Below are 15,131 nucleotides of genomic sequence, written 5' to 3' on the forward strand. Positions count from 1 at the left end.
AGTTAATCAGCATTTATTAAGTGCCTACAGTCTACAGACAAGGCTAATGTCCTTAAAAAAAAAAGATTACCTCTGAATTTCATACAGTGGCTTCTAGCATAGTGCTTGTATCAAGAAATTCAGACTAGTGTTCTGAGAGGCAGATTAAGGGATCTAAGGTGTGGTTTCCACCTGAGTCCTGCTCTTCCCTGCAATGGAAACATGTAGTAGTTCCTCCATATCTCCCCTTCTCCTCATTTCTGTCAGCGGCAGTACTGCTCAGTACTCACAATGAGGTACTTGCAAAGGCATCTGAGATTCTTGGGATACTATTACCAAGTTAATCTCACACTTTCTCTCTTAATTACAAGCTGATAATCACAATAGCTCACATGTCACAATTCCATGCTGACAATAGCCTTGGTAGGTAAGTGCTATTAGTATTCCCATTTTACCAATAAGGAAACTGAGGCAGGAAAAGGTTCAGTGATTTACCTAGAAGCACAACAGCTGGGTTCTGAGAAGCTAGATTTTAGTTGGTCCTGACTGTAAGTTTAGAGCCCTCTTCATTGACACCAGTAGGCCAGTAGGAAGGACCAAGACTCTGGATTCATAGGACCTGACTTGAAATTCTGTTACTTATATTTAATATCTGTATGAGCTTGGATAACCTCCCTGACACTCTGTGTCTTCTTCCATTCCGTAAGGATTGAGTAGATGCTGTTGAGTTCCCTCTAGTCCTATGAATTTCCCATCCATCTTCACTCATCTTCATCCCAAGTAGACAAATATTGAGGGATAAATTCACCAAACTATTCAACGGGTCCCTTGCAGACTGAATCTATCTCCCCTCAGCCGGTATCACAGCAGCTCTCAGTCTCTGTTTGCCTGCCATGGACTCACGTTTCCCTTAAAGGGTGTTTCAGCTCCTCTCCCTTCCTCCCATCCCCAGATGGCCTCCTCTTTCCTTCACGATCTCCATCGAGGGCACACATTTGTGAGGACGGCAGCCAGGGGGCAGATCTACAATCAACAGTGTCGATGGAGGAGAGTCACTGGCTGGACTGGGACTGACCGCCTCAGCTGAGCCTCATTAACACCATTCCCTAATGAACTAAGGCAAGCTGTTGGAGATAGGAAATTATTATCACTCCAAGGCCAGACCAAGGATTTATTGAGTTTCTGGGAACGTATGAAAGCCTCTTCACAAGTCCTGCTGTGACCCATAATAGGATGGGTAAATAATGACATCTTTGATGGCCCTGTAGAAAGAGTTCCAAATGTAGACTGAGGGGCTCTGAGTTCAAATTCTATTTTGGCCATCTTTGGGACATCAGGTAAATAACATCAGGACCTCTGGACCTCAGTTTCCTCACCTGTAAAATGAGAAACTTGGATTTGATGACCTCTCAACTCCAATCCAAAACTCACAATTAGATGATTCTATGACATTATGGTGAATTGATGATGAATGATTTATGTGAAATCCATATGGACTATTTTGGGGGGTCTCAATTATAATCTCCACATGTTTCAGAGATTTCTTGAACAAAACAAATTCCCTTCTCTGTACTTCTTCCTTATTTTCCTGGGACTCTCAAACATTTTCAAATCTTTACTACTATCTTCTTCCCAAAACTCCTTCTCCCTGTAAACTCTTCAATCCAAGTCAATCAAGTCCTGTTCACTCGTAGATTATCTTTTCAAACATGCAGACTTCATTCCTCAGTACCTCTTTACTCTGTAGCCTCCTGCAACATGACCCATTTCCACTTTAATTCTGTTCAGCCAGCATTTTACAGTGTGCTTTTGGAGGCACATGCAAGGTGCTGGGAGTGCAAAGATAGAGCCCTGTGGAGTCTTCACTTGGTTATACGACCTTAGGGGTAGCTGAGATTAGAACAAGGGAGGTTGGATTGCTGCCCTCGAGTTTTGTGTTCCCTTCTGCCCCCATATTTGAGAATAGACTTTGATATCTTTTGATGAGTGGAGAAGAGCAGCACCTGGATGGGGAAAAGTCTTGAGATCATGCAGGTAGGATTAGTTGAAGGATATTGATTCTGGAGAAAAGAAGATCTGGGGTAAAGATAGGTTGTTTTCAAGTATCAGGAGGACTGGAGGAGGGGTAAGATTTGTTCTACTGGCAGTGTGCTAAGAGCTGGGGAGAGAAAGCAAGGTCAGGGATATTCTCCTTTCAAGAAACTCACAATCTGGTGGGAGAGACTGGCTGCAGGCAATGATGCACAGGGAAGAGAATTCCCCCCCTCCCCATGCTGCTTTCCCTCAAAATGCCATAGTTACTGCATGGATGCAAACTGAATGGAGAAGAGCTAAAAGACCTAAGAGCCTCTCTTCTACCTGCCAGGTAGAACAGTGCTCCCCAAATGGGTCATGGGATTGCAGAGGTGATCTTCCAATGTTTACTAGAGTGGGACCCCCTGGATTGAAAACTGGGGAACCTGAGCTGAGTACCACACTGCGTAGTAGACTAGGTCAGATAGTCTCTGTTCTGCAAATGGGGTCTCGCAAGCTTTTCTTGGCCCAGCTCCAATAGAATGGTTATTATTTTCTTTTTGAAAGACAAGGGAAACAATGAGTGAACAGAAGTGACACAGAGCATGTGACCCGGTTTGACCAGAAGTTGCAGGTATAACTTCAGCCTATGTTTGCTTTTGATTGAGCCACTGATGCCCCCGAAGGCAAAGATATCATCAATCCTCAATGACTGAGCCAGGAGTTAGGGGGTTCTGCCTGGCTCTGTCCTGGGTTCCTCTGCTGCTAGATGGTAGACTAGTAGGCAGCATTAGGCAGTCAACCAGTTTCTCTGAGCAGGGATGTCTAGAAGTCTGTCCTTCAGGTACGCAGAGGAATGAGCAGAGTTTCTGTCTTCCATTTTCCTAGCCTTTCTTGTTCTCTCTGTGTCTCTGTCTATTTCTGTCTGTGTCGGTCTGTCTCTCTCTCTCTGTTTCTCTCTCTCTCTCTCTCTCTCTCTCTCTCTCTCTCTCTCTCTCTCTCTATCTATCTATCTATCTCTCTGTCTCTGTCTGTCTGTCTTCTCTCTCTCCCCTAGGGTTTTGGAAGACTTTGTAGTCTTGTGATCAATCTGGAACTACTGCGCCTAAGACAGGTACTGCTTATAACCCATAGCAATCTTCTTTACAGGAATACTTGGGTGTCTTATATATTTAGGATTGCAGCTAAGGTTTCTATTTTCATCACATAGGAATTAGTTTTGGCAGGTTGGTATATTTGTTACTGAGCTGAGAATTTCTCTGTATACTGATGATACCATTTTAATCGTTATCAGAGGAACAAAATTTTTAGTTTCTTTCTAAAGTTTGGCTTTGCTCTCCAGAAACCAAGAATCCAAAATTGAGGCAGAGGGTGGGAGTGGGTTGATATTATATTTGATGACTGTTAAAAGTCAAGTGTTTCTCCCTTCTCTACAAGGTATGGACATTGGACCATTTTGGAAGGTTATGAGCTCTCCCCTCATTCCCCCCCAAGAGCTTCCCCTGGCAGAGAAAGAAAGGGAAGAAGGTAACAAGCCTTTAGAAAGTGCTTGTTAAATGTCAGGCACAGAGCTAAGTACTTTGTAAATATTTAATTTGAAATCACCTTAGGAGGTAGATGCTATTATTACCATTCCCATTTTACAGATGAGGAAATTGAGACAGATAGAGGTCAAAATAACTTGCTTGGGATCATATAGCAAGAAAATATCTGAAGCTGAGTTTGAACTCAGACCTTCCTGACTCTAGGTCCAGAGCTGTGTTCCCTATCCTGAAAGACTGTTTGTCAGATGCATCCTGGAGAGGATTCTATAGGCTTGGGTAGAACTACATGCCCTTTGCCTTTCCTTCCAGTTCAGCAACTGCTTTAATGTTCTAGTGGCTAGCTCAGATTTTATATATTATTAGAAGGGGTGATTCATGGCAATCCTATGTGGGAACACTTGTTCCTGTCTGGAGATTGGGAAAAGCAGGTCCTTGATAAAAGTAGTGGGTAGATGTACTGATGTAAGTATAAGCTAGCAGAAGGCAGAGATAGTTCCATCTTTATCTCTTTATCTGGAGCACTTAGCACAGTGCCTGATACATGATAACTAGCTTTTCTAACAGTAGCATTTATTGAGTACTTTTAGATTTGTAAAGTAGTTTATAAATATTATTTCATTTTATCCTCATAATCACTTTGGGATAGATATTATTATGATGCTCATTAAAAAAAAACTTTCTCAAGTATTTCTTTTTTTATTAAAGCTTTTTAATTTTCAGAAGATATGCATAGATAAATTTTCAACATTAACCCTTGCAAAATTGTGTGTTCTAATGTCCCCCCTCCTCCACCCCTACCTCTAGATGGCAAGTAATCCAATATATGTTAAACATGGTAAGATATATGTTAAATCCAATATATGCATATATATTTATACAATTATCGTGTTGAACAAGAAAAATCAGATCAAAGAGGAAAAAGATGAAAAAGAAAATAAAATGTAAGCAAATAACAACAAAAAGAGTGAAAATGCTGTGTTGTGATCCACACTCAGTTCCCACAGTCCTCTCTCTGGATGTAGATGGCCTGAATCACCTCATTGTTGAAGAGAGTCACTTCCATCAGAATTGATCATCATATAATTTTGTTGTTGTCACGTAAATGAGCTTACTTCATGGAGCATCAGCTCATGTAAGTCACTCCAGGCCTCTTTGAAATCATCCTGCTGATTGTCTCTTATACAATTCCATCCCATAACTTATTCAATCATTCCCCACTGATGGGCATCCACTCAGTTTCCAGTTTCTTGCCACTGAAAACAGGGCTGCCACAAACATTTTTCACATGTGGGTCCTTTTCTCTCCTATAAGATTTCTCTGGGATATAAGCCCTGAAGAAACACTGCTGGATCAAAGGGTATGTAGAGTTTGTTAACTTTTTGAGCATAGTTCCAAATTGCTCTCCAGAATGGTTGGATCCATTCATAGTTCTGCCAACAATATAATAGTGTCCCCTCCAACATTCATCTTCATCCCCTCCAACATTCATCTTCATCTTTTCCTGTCATCTTAGTCAATCTGAGAGATGTGTAGTAGTACCTCAGAGTTGTCTTAATTTGCATTTCTCTGATCAATAGTGATGTAGAGTATTTTTTTTCATATAACTAGAAATGATTTTAATTTCTTCATCTGAAAATTGTCTATTCATGTCCTTTGACCATTTATCAATTGGAGAATGGCTTGAATTCTTATAAATTTGTCAGTCCTCTATTTATTTTTGAAATGAGGCCTTTTATGATGCTCATTTTTATAGATGAGGAAGCATCTCAGGCAGAAGGCAGAAGTTAAGTGACTTGCTCAGAGCCACTCACACTCCCCATTATCTGAAGGTGGATTGGAAATCAGGTTTAGTTGACATCAGGACAATCCTGCTATCTCTAATAGTAGCTTCCTAATGTTTGTTGATTAGGACAGATGAATAGCTATGGATAGAGTACCAGACCTGGAGACACCAAAACCTGAGTTCAAAGCTTGCCTCAGACCTTAGATATGTGATCCTGAGCAAGTCATTCAACTCAGTTTGCCTCAGTTTCCTCATTTATAAAATGAGATGGAGAAAGAAATGGCAAACCACTCCAGTATCTTTGCTAAGAAAATCTTAAATGGGGGAGTGGAGTCGGACTGAACACCCACAATGCTTATGGATAGACATGATATTCCACAGTGCTGGGCATTTTGTAAAATGGACTAAAGTGCTAAGTCGTAGAGCAAACAGAGCTCATTGGGATCTAAAGAATTTAACCTTCTGGATTTTCCAGAGAGAGACTCTTCTAATCCAGAACATGCTTGTTTACATGAATCTTTCAAAAATGACCCTTCCAACATTACCAGCCCTCCACTTTCACCAATTCAAAAGACCAAAGTCTCTCTTGTAAGCAGAAGTTTCCACCAAATAAAGAAGCTGTCATTAAATGGCAGGGTTAATGTTGTGGGGGAGGGCAAGTGTGAAAGAAAATCTTTCTGCCTCCAGACCCATTTGGGGAAAAGAAGATAGAATGAGAGTGTTATTCAGTCTCTACATTAAGTAGGGAAAAACTGGACAAGAAAAGCTCAGCTGAAAAGTAGACTTTGAAATTCTCTTTCAGCCTCACTTTTTCATCTCTCTTGCTTACAGTCCAAGCTACTCCCCGTGGAGCTCAGTTTCCCATCAGCACCCTCCCAAAGAAAGGATTTTATTTCTCTCCTTTTGCTCTTTCCCTGAGGTGTGGTGACATTCATGATCTCTTTAGCCAGGATTAGCTGAGCTCAGCTGACCTTTCTCCCCCTGCTGGGTAGAGGCTAGATGTTAGAGGGGCAAAGGGCTTTTTAAGTGACCCTAGTCAGAAGTGCGGTGGGAAAATTCTTTATCCTAATTAAGATCAGAGAGAGAAGGAGCTCGGGGGCTTTCCTTTGCTGGGCTGGCATCAAGAGTGCCTTGACCTTGGCTGAGGTTTAAGCTTCTACAATGTTACAATGAAGAGAGAGAAAAATTCACAGCAGCCTACGAGTGGAAGGTAGTGAAGTGATCCTATAGAGGAGAAAACTGAGAGAGAAATTGGCCATTCTGGTTAATTGATAATTATCCACAATAAGGGAGAGGAGCAACATAACCATCCCAAATGCTGGAAAATTCAAAAATCCATTTTATTTGCTATTGATCGACAGCATTCTCATTGATTATGTTTGTCTCAACTTTACTTTGTTTTAGGCTAGTAGTAAATCTGCTAAAGTTAGCTCTATCTAGTAATTAATTCTTATCACCCCCATGCACAAACCAACCGATCTCAGGAGAGTTGGTGCAGAAAATGTTCGAGATCACTAGAAATCACGTGCCATCAATAACAAGTTAGTACACAGGAGCTGCACATCCATGTGTGGCCCAAGCGCTGCCGAGTGGCAGATAATTAGCAGGTGAAAGGCAAGTCCCTTCCCTGCCCCATGTTCCCAGATCCTGCGGCAGGTACTCTGTCTGGGTGGTCACCAGACATCGGGCTCGGATTAGAAAAAAGTGGCAGGTGTATGTCAAACCTCCCGTGTTTATTCTCTGGGCTGTACTTAAAATAATTGCTTTTAAAATCTGCAAAGGTTTAATTTTCCATGATAACAATGGGAGAAAAGAAAGCCCATATATGCAGGAGCAATCCCAGTTCTCTTCCCTACAATGAAATGATTATAGCAGAGTTTCTTATTTTCTGCAAGGAGAAAAGAGACCAGTAATTATGATTGTTTGACAGAAAAACAATATGGGTTTGAGTGAATTTCTCCTAGCTAGTACCTGACACACACACATACACATATTCCCGCATAAACACATTTAGGCATATACACAAGTGAACAAAGACATATATACAAACACATAAAAAACTTATGCACAAATGCCAGCATCAATTCATTCAGCCATGTGCACACACACACACACACACGCACACACACACGCACACACACACACACACACACACACACACACACAATTTTTTGAGTGGGCCACTTAATGTATTTATTAAGACAAATCATTTTACAATCAGGAAAAGGGAAGGAGTTCTTGGATTTATTTCCTTCACTGACCCTTCCCCTTCTCTTGAGATCAAAAGGAAAAGTCAGCACCAACCCAAGTCTTTTTTTTTTTTTTTTAACAGCCGAATGATTAGCTTGTGGACCGGGACATATTTTATCTCAGTTGTAGGAAGAGATTGGATTATGCCCCATTTACTTTCCCATCCAACTCTGTGAAACCTGGTCATTTGAGAAGCTAAGGGAGGGAATAACATCAACCCGTCATCTGGAAGTTCTGACAGCAGAACCCAGGCTTAACAAGAATAATTTCATTTCCTGAGACTCCTCTCCAAAGTCACTTTAATGGGAGATATCAAGGACTGGATTGTGCCAGGCTGAGGTCACAGTGCCCTGGGTCACTTTCAAAGGGATGTATAACTAGCTCAATGCTGAGAATTTGGGCTTTGAGATAACGCAACAGCTTTTTGTAGAAAGAGGGACACTCCTCACCCATCCTTTCTGGCACAAGGAGGTGAACCTTGGTTCAATCTGAGCAAAGGACTCTCTCCGTGAGAAGTCACCCCCTACTCTAATGAAATGATCCTGAACCCCATCACCCCGCTCTGCCCAGAGATCTCCATAGACCAAATGGAATTCTTATTTTCTCCAACACAGGATTATGCTAAATGCACAATTACTAGGAGAATGATCGCTATATGAGCATTTCAATCCTGTTGCTAAAGATGTAGACTATCATTCTGTTCTCCTTATGAGGGTTTTCTATCTCCACTAGTCTTGTTCTAATATCTCCTTCTGATGTGAAGATGACTCCAACCTTTACTGTCACCTGTAAAGTCCCAGCAGGTCTGATGAAAATGAAAGGGCTTTTGAATGTGGATCCTAAGAAGGACAGGGTCATGCAAAGAATGGCTGGGAGCGACTGGAGGAGGCCTGTCACCATTGGGCTGCCCACAGGGTGTTGGTTTGTTTTAGCCACAGCAACGGACAGAAGCTATCTACAAAAGCCTACAAGGCAATCCTTAAAGAGATAATGAATCATTAAGTCCATTTTCCCCAGTGAGTTCTCATCCTTCATGGAAGCAAGGTCTTGCCCATTTCGTTGTTCTCACCATCCAGCCAGAAAGCTCGCTAGGCTCAGCCCTAGGATTAATTGACTTGGGCACACTACTTGTACACACTGAGAATAGTAAGGACCTTGGCGACTCTCCAGAATTCCCCTGAGAAGAAGGAACCCATTCCTCTTTTTAAAAATAATCTGAAGGCTTTTAGCTTGAACTTTTTTTTTTTTTACAGGTTACTGGACTTGTGCAGATTTTATTACTTTACCCAGAATTCTGAGGCCTTTATTCAGATAACTTGTAGCATCTGCCACTACCCCTCCCAATGGGATTTCCAGTTTCCATTCTGGGCTCTGGATGCATGAGAGCCCCCTCCATCTATCCACTTCTAGCCATTCAATCTTTCCAATAAATATTACTATTGCTTTTGGGAAGATTGTTCCATCAGGGACTATACCTCTCCATGCTATCCTTGTGACTCCAGCCCCTGACAAATTGCCATTCCCCTTATTAGAATGTAAGATCTTTGAAGACAACAACTCTCTCTTGTCTCTGTGTCTGTCTGTCTGTCTCTATTTCTCTCTGTTTTGGATGTGGATCCTCAGAACCCAGAACAGAGACTGACACACAATAAGTACTTAGCAAGTGCATGTCCGTTCGTTTTCATTTTATTCCATGCTAGTTAAACTTCCAGAGCTAAAAGTAGCCTCCATGTAGTCTTTGGAAAATGGTGTACAATTTCAGTCTGGATGGAACTAAGGGAAGCATAATTAATCTCTGCAAATAGACACCATTGGGAGAAGCTTTATAAAGGTGCTCAAACCAATGTGTCATCATATTAAATTTATTATGACATCTAATATAATGTTACCTCTGATTGTCAAGGCAGCCAATGAAAAACAAGGAAAGCTTTAGAATTGATGTATGTATCTCTTGAAGACTTTAAATAATTAATGTTTCTATATTCTTTTAAAATGCTTATCTCTATAATATATCTTCTGTGTGGATATGGCTCTACTGATATACCCCATCATTCCTGAGTAGCTATCTTTGGGATTACATGGGCCAATTGGTTGTTGGCCAGTCTCTTGATGACCCCCTTCTTTTATCTATCTATCTATCTATCAATCTATCTATCTATTTATTTTAAATAACTTTTTATTGACAGAACCCATGCCAGGGTAATTTTTACAGCATATCCCTTGCACTCACTTCTGTTCCTATTTTTTCCCTCCCTCCCTCCACCCCCTCCCCCAGATGGCAAGCAGTCTTTTACATGTTAAATAGGTTACAGTATATCCTAGATACAATATATGTGTGCAGAACCAAACGGTTCTCTTGTTGCACAGGGAGAATTGGATTCAGAAGGTAGAAATAACCCGGGAAGAAAAACAAAATGCAAACAGTTTATATTCATTTCCCAGTGTTCTTTCTTTGGGTGTAGCTACTTCTGGATAACCCCCTTCTTTTAGAAAAGTTTATTCTCAGCTACTATTCTCATCCCATACTTGGACTGGAATACTTGGGCAGGAGCTCTCAGAATTTATATACCATTAGTATAGCCTTTGAGAACCAAGAGTCATATCCATATTGGGAGGGACACTAGAAAACAGAACTTAGAACTAGAAGCCTTGAATAGGTATAAGTTAAAACTGAAGGGAAAAGCACTCAAAAACTTTGAGAAACAAAGATATAAAGCTGGTGAGTTTGTGAAGACAACAGGTAAACCTGACTTGCCGTGGTAGGACAGAAAAAGTTTTGACTCTGCAGTCAAAGAGACTGGGTTCAAATTCTGCTCATGATGCTTACTCCTGATATGACCCTGGGCCGATCACAGAATTGTTGTTTTCCTCGGCTTTTTTCTCTGTAACATGAGGGGGTTGGAGTAGATGAGATGGCCTTCAGGATCTCTTCCAACTCCAAGTGTGTGGTGATTCATTGCTGGTAGAACTGCAAATGAATACTTCTGGAGAGTAGATGGGCAGTTAACCAATACAAGTTTCAAAAAGTAGTCTCATCTTTTAAATAATTCTATTATCGGGGAAATGTCTTGAAAACAGTATGAAAAATGGACAACAACAAAATGAGAGTTCTCCATTCAGAGATGTGCACAGAAGCACTGTTTGTGATAGCAAAAATTTGGAACAACAGTGTGAAACCAACCAAGTGTGGTACACTAATATATTGGGATGTTAGGATATAATTAAATTAGAAATGATTAAGGCCTATAAAGAAATATAGAATGGTATTTAGGGAGTAGTATAAAGTGAAAAGGGCAAGAATAGATGAATAGACTATGTAGTAGCTATGAAGTATAAGAGGAAAGAAATGAATGGCAATGAAACCTTGACAGTACAGAGGAAGGAACTGAAAAATTAGGACCATGTATGCATCCTAAACATTTATTAAATCACTGAAAACAAGTTTATTTGTTTTTTTGTTTTGTTTTGTTTTGTTTTTTGCGGTTTGATATGAAACTTACAGTAAACACAGACCATTTAATAAAATAAGAAAATGGCATCTAAGCCACATTTCTAATTTGGGTTTAAATGAACAAAGCAAAATAGGAAGGAATAAAAAAAGTTCTTAGTTTAGAGATCTACAAGAGGTTCACTGGGACAGTCAAGTCTATAGGGTTTGAATTCAGTCTTGGAAAGGAATTTCAACATGGAGGGGTAGCCATAGGCTGTCCAGCCTGACTAAGTCTCCATATGTTATGGACTCGCTCTGCCAGGAGAGAGAAAATCACTGATTCAAAGGGCACAAAGGGATGACACTCCATTACCTAAAAAAAATATCTCCTGATCTATCAGTGAACAACGAAAGAGAGTATCATGGATACCTGACCCCCCAGTGATAGAACCATCATATAATTCTGTAACGGAGCGTGAAACGAGCTTCATAAATTCACATAGTAACAGAAGTGGGCAGCCACTCGTCATCGGAGCTATTTCAGGAGCAGAGCAGATCTCTCTGCGTATTAGAGAAGTTCACAGTTAGTTAAAAATAGGCTTGGAGAGAAGGTGCTTTTAGACCACAGCTCATTCTGGATTTCACTCAAGACCCATTCTGGGTGGCAACTTATCTCCTTTCAGTTCCAGTTAGTATCCCCGAGGGCTATCTCCCCATCAGCAGCAACCTCTTCTCCCAGGTGCTCAATTTCACTTCTGCATCCCCCTGACAGCAGGGCCACCCAGGTAGGAGATGCTGATCGCTCAGGAGCTGCAAGTCCCTGAGCAAAAGGCTTTGCCCTTGAGGGAGAAAATGAACCCGTTGACTTTTGAGGTTCAGAAACAATGATCAAGATTGTATGATACCAAAAAATTCAAACTAGAAGCCATCACAGAAGTTTTCTACTCCAACTCATTCATTTTACAGAGGAAGAAACTGAGATTCCCAAAGGGGAGATCACTTCCCTGATGATACAGTGAGAGATACAGACTGAAACTCACATCTTCTGACTTTGCCATGTTACACAATCACATTTCTCTGCAGAAATGATGTTGATTACAAACTATAATAAGACCCCCCCAAATATTCCTGAGAATTAAAAAAGAAAACTCTGTTTGGAGCAGATAATGATAGATTATTATCCACAACTGTCTTGTCATAACATTGACTTATAAAAATTTGAGAACAACATTTTTAATAGATGTTACCATAATGAAAACTCTATTTTCCAAACTACATGAAATGAAAAGCTTTCAAGAAGTAGAGACCTAGTGGGAGAAATTATAACTGCTTGGAAACATGACTAGGCCCTAGGGAGTTGTGCTGAAAATACTTAGTCTAACGAGAATGAGCTGACATCCCACCACTGTCACATAGTCACAATTATTGCATCTTCCTGTGCAGCAGGCTGCCAAATACTAAATATTCAATAATAGCAGACTTGCAAATTGTTCCATGACCATTTTTACCTGAACTCCATCAAAAAAAAGATGAGAAAAATGAGATAATTATCATAATGATGACAAAGTTTTTGTCTAGTTTAGAAAATCTTTTCTTCACAGTCACCTCATGAAATAGGGAGTGCAACTATTATTACCTCTATTTTTGAGATCAGTTAATCAGTCAAGTAGCATTTATTAAGCACTTACTATGTGCCACATATTGTGTTCAGTGATGGTGAAACAAGGAAAGGCAAAAAAACAGTTCTTACTTTCAAGTAGCTATAATAGTCTCATGGGGGACAAAATTTGCAAATAACTACATACAAACAAGAAATAGAGAAGATACGGGGACAGAGGGAAAGTGCTAAGATTAAGGAGAACTGGGGGAGGCAAGAGCAGAAAGTAAGACTTTAGCTGAAACTTGAAGGAAGTCAGGTTGTCATGAGGAGGGAGAGCATCCCAACATGGGATCGGCTACTGGCAGCACCCCCAGTCCAGAATCCAGAGATGGAACATTTTGTGAAATTAGGAAATTAGTTTAGACTTTAATTGGCTTGTCTAAGGCCACCCAGCTCAGAAGCTGAATTTGAACTAAACATCCTCTCTCCACTTTGGAACTAAGGGATTCTTGTGTTGAATAAGTTGCTATCATGACAACAATGAAATCCTATTACAATAAATGAAATTTAGTGGAAATAGTTATATGTATTATTCAGCTTTCACAGCTAATTCATTGCCTTCCAAATAGGGAGGGAGCAGACCATTCTTAAAGAGGTACTCCTGATTTCACTGGAAGGCTAAATGTGGTGCCTCTGTCTAAGGTTAGTTATGAATTATCCAGCAACGAAGAAGCTTAATTTGGGTATTGTGTGCATGTTTCCTTCTTTCTTTTTTTAAAGACATTTGAGTTTTTAAAAAAAATAGATGCGGTCTGGTCATATTTTCAAGCACAGCAGTAATCAAAAGTAATGTAATAATACCTTACACAGAAATACCATTTGTCTCCAAAGAGCTCAAAGCACTCTGTGATCATTAGCTTATTAGAATTCCGAAATCCCAGGTGGAAATTTCATGAATTTTATCGAAATTGTCCATTTTGATTTTCCTCATGGACAGAGAAAAAGGCGGGTCTTTCGGGTCTATTCAGGTCCAGTACCCAGGGTGTTTATGAGTCTGTGATGGAGTCCTATATTTCATCTCTCTTGCCTTCTCTTTCCTCCATAAATGCCAAGCCTGAGCTTCTGTTCTCAGCCCATCTTCTTCTCACTTGTTTTCCCAGCTCCGGGTCACTATTTTTAGGGCAGAAAGGATTTTGTCTCAGATGCTGCTGTCTGTTCAGGCTCTAGTTCTTGCCAATGGAAAGCCAGGGCTCCGAATCTGCCAGATCTATTGCTTTGCATATATACTTCTGGCTCAGTTTGGCTATAAGTGATCCAGGGGTTTAGTGGCAGGCAAGTACAATATGAGTGAACATTATGGTGTAACAGCCATAAAAGACCAAGGAGTCTTGGGCTGCATTGAGAGAGGCAAAAATTGTCCAGGATCAAGGAAGTTAAAGCCAAAATACTGAGAGCAGCACCTCCCTCCCCCCCATTCTTCTTCCCAACAACATAATATGATCCAAGAATATGGCAGAGTACGACTGTGCTGGAAGGAACGGTGAATGTGATGAATATGGAGAAGTATCAAAAGACTTAGATGACCTGATGCAGAATGGAGAAAATGAAACCAAGAAAAAAGTCTATACAATGATTTCAGCAATGTAAGAAGTTATTATAACAATCACAAAACAATCAAAAGTAAACATGGCAAAGAACAACAGTCCCCAAAAAGAACATATGAGAAAATATCATTGTTTACTCCTTTGTAGAGATGAAAGTTAAAGGGATATGGAACATTGTATATATTGCTGTATTTTTTTCAACATGTTGAATATTTTTACTGATTCCCTCCTACTTTTTCTTTAAAAATATTTGTTTTGTGTGGTGGCTTTCTGGGAGAAGGGAGAAGATAAGGAAATTTATGTAATATGAAAATAAAATATATGATTTAAAATTTAGTTTTAAAAATCAGAAAGTGATATTATCTTTCCTGTTTCTTCTGCACTAATCGGAGCCCATTTGGAGAGCTATGTTCAATTTAGAGAGGAGGAAGGTAATCTGGAGAGGCAACAAGGATAGGGAAGGTTGTTGAGTTCAAGCCATTCAGCAAAAGACTGAATAAGTTAGCAGTATTAATTGGAAGACTCAGAATTACAGTTATATGATAACTCTGGTCAAGTATCTGAAGGGCTGTTAAATGGGAGGGGAAGGATTTTCTTTGTTCTTCTTGGTCCCAGAGGACTGAACCAGGAGCAAAGAGATTGATTTAATCTGGGTCCCAGGAATTATTTCTCAACAATTGAAGCTATCTCCAAGAAGGGTGGACTGCCTTCGGAGACAAGGGAGTCCCTCCTCACTGGTGGTCTTCTGGCAAAAAACTTGTTGGAGGAGTCAAAAAAGAATGGGCCTCCAGATCCCTTCAACTCAGAAAATCTGTCTGCTCCCATTTCTAGGAGACCTTCTAGCACTTCTCTCACAACAGCCTGTGAGGGAGCCATTGTAATATATGATTATCAGCATTCTGTGGAGGAGGAATCCAACAGAGGCTTA

This window comes from Antechinus flavipes, chromosome 3 (assembly GCF_016432865.1).
Source record: "Antechinus flavipes isolate AdamAnt ecotype Samford, QLD, Australia chromosome 3, AdamAnt_v2, whole genome shotgun sequence".
Lineage (NCBI taxonomy): Eukaryota > Metazoa > Chordata > Mammalia > Dasyuromorphia > Dasyuridae > Antechinus > Antechinus flavipes.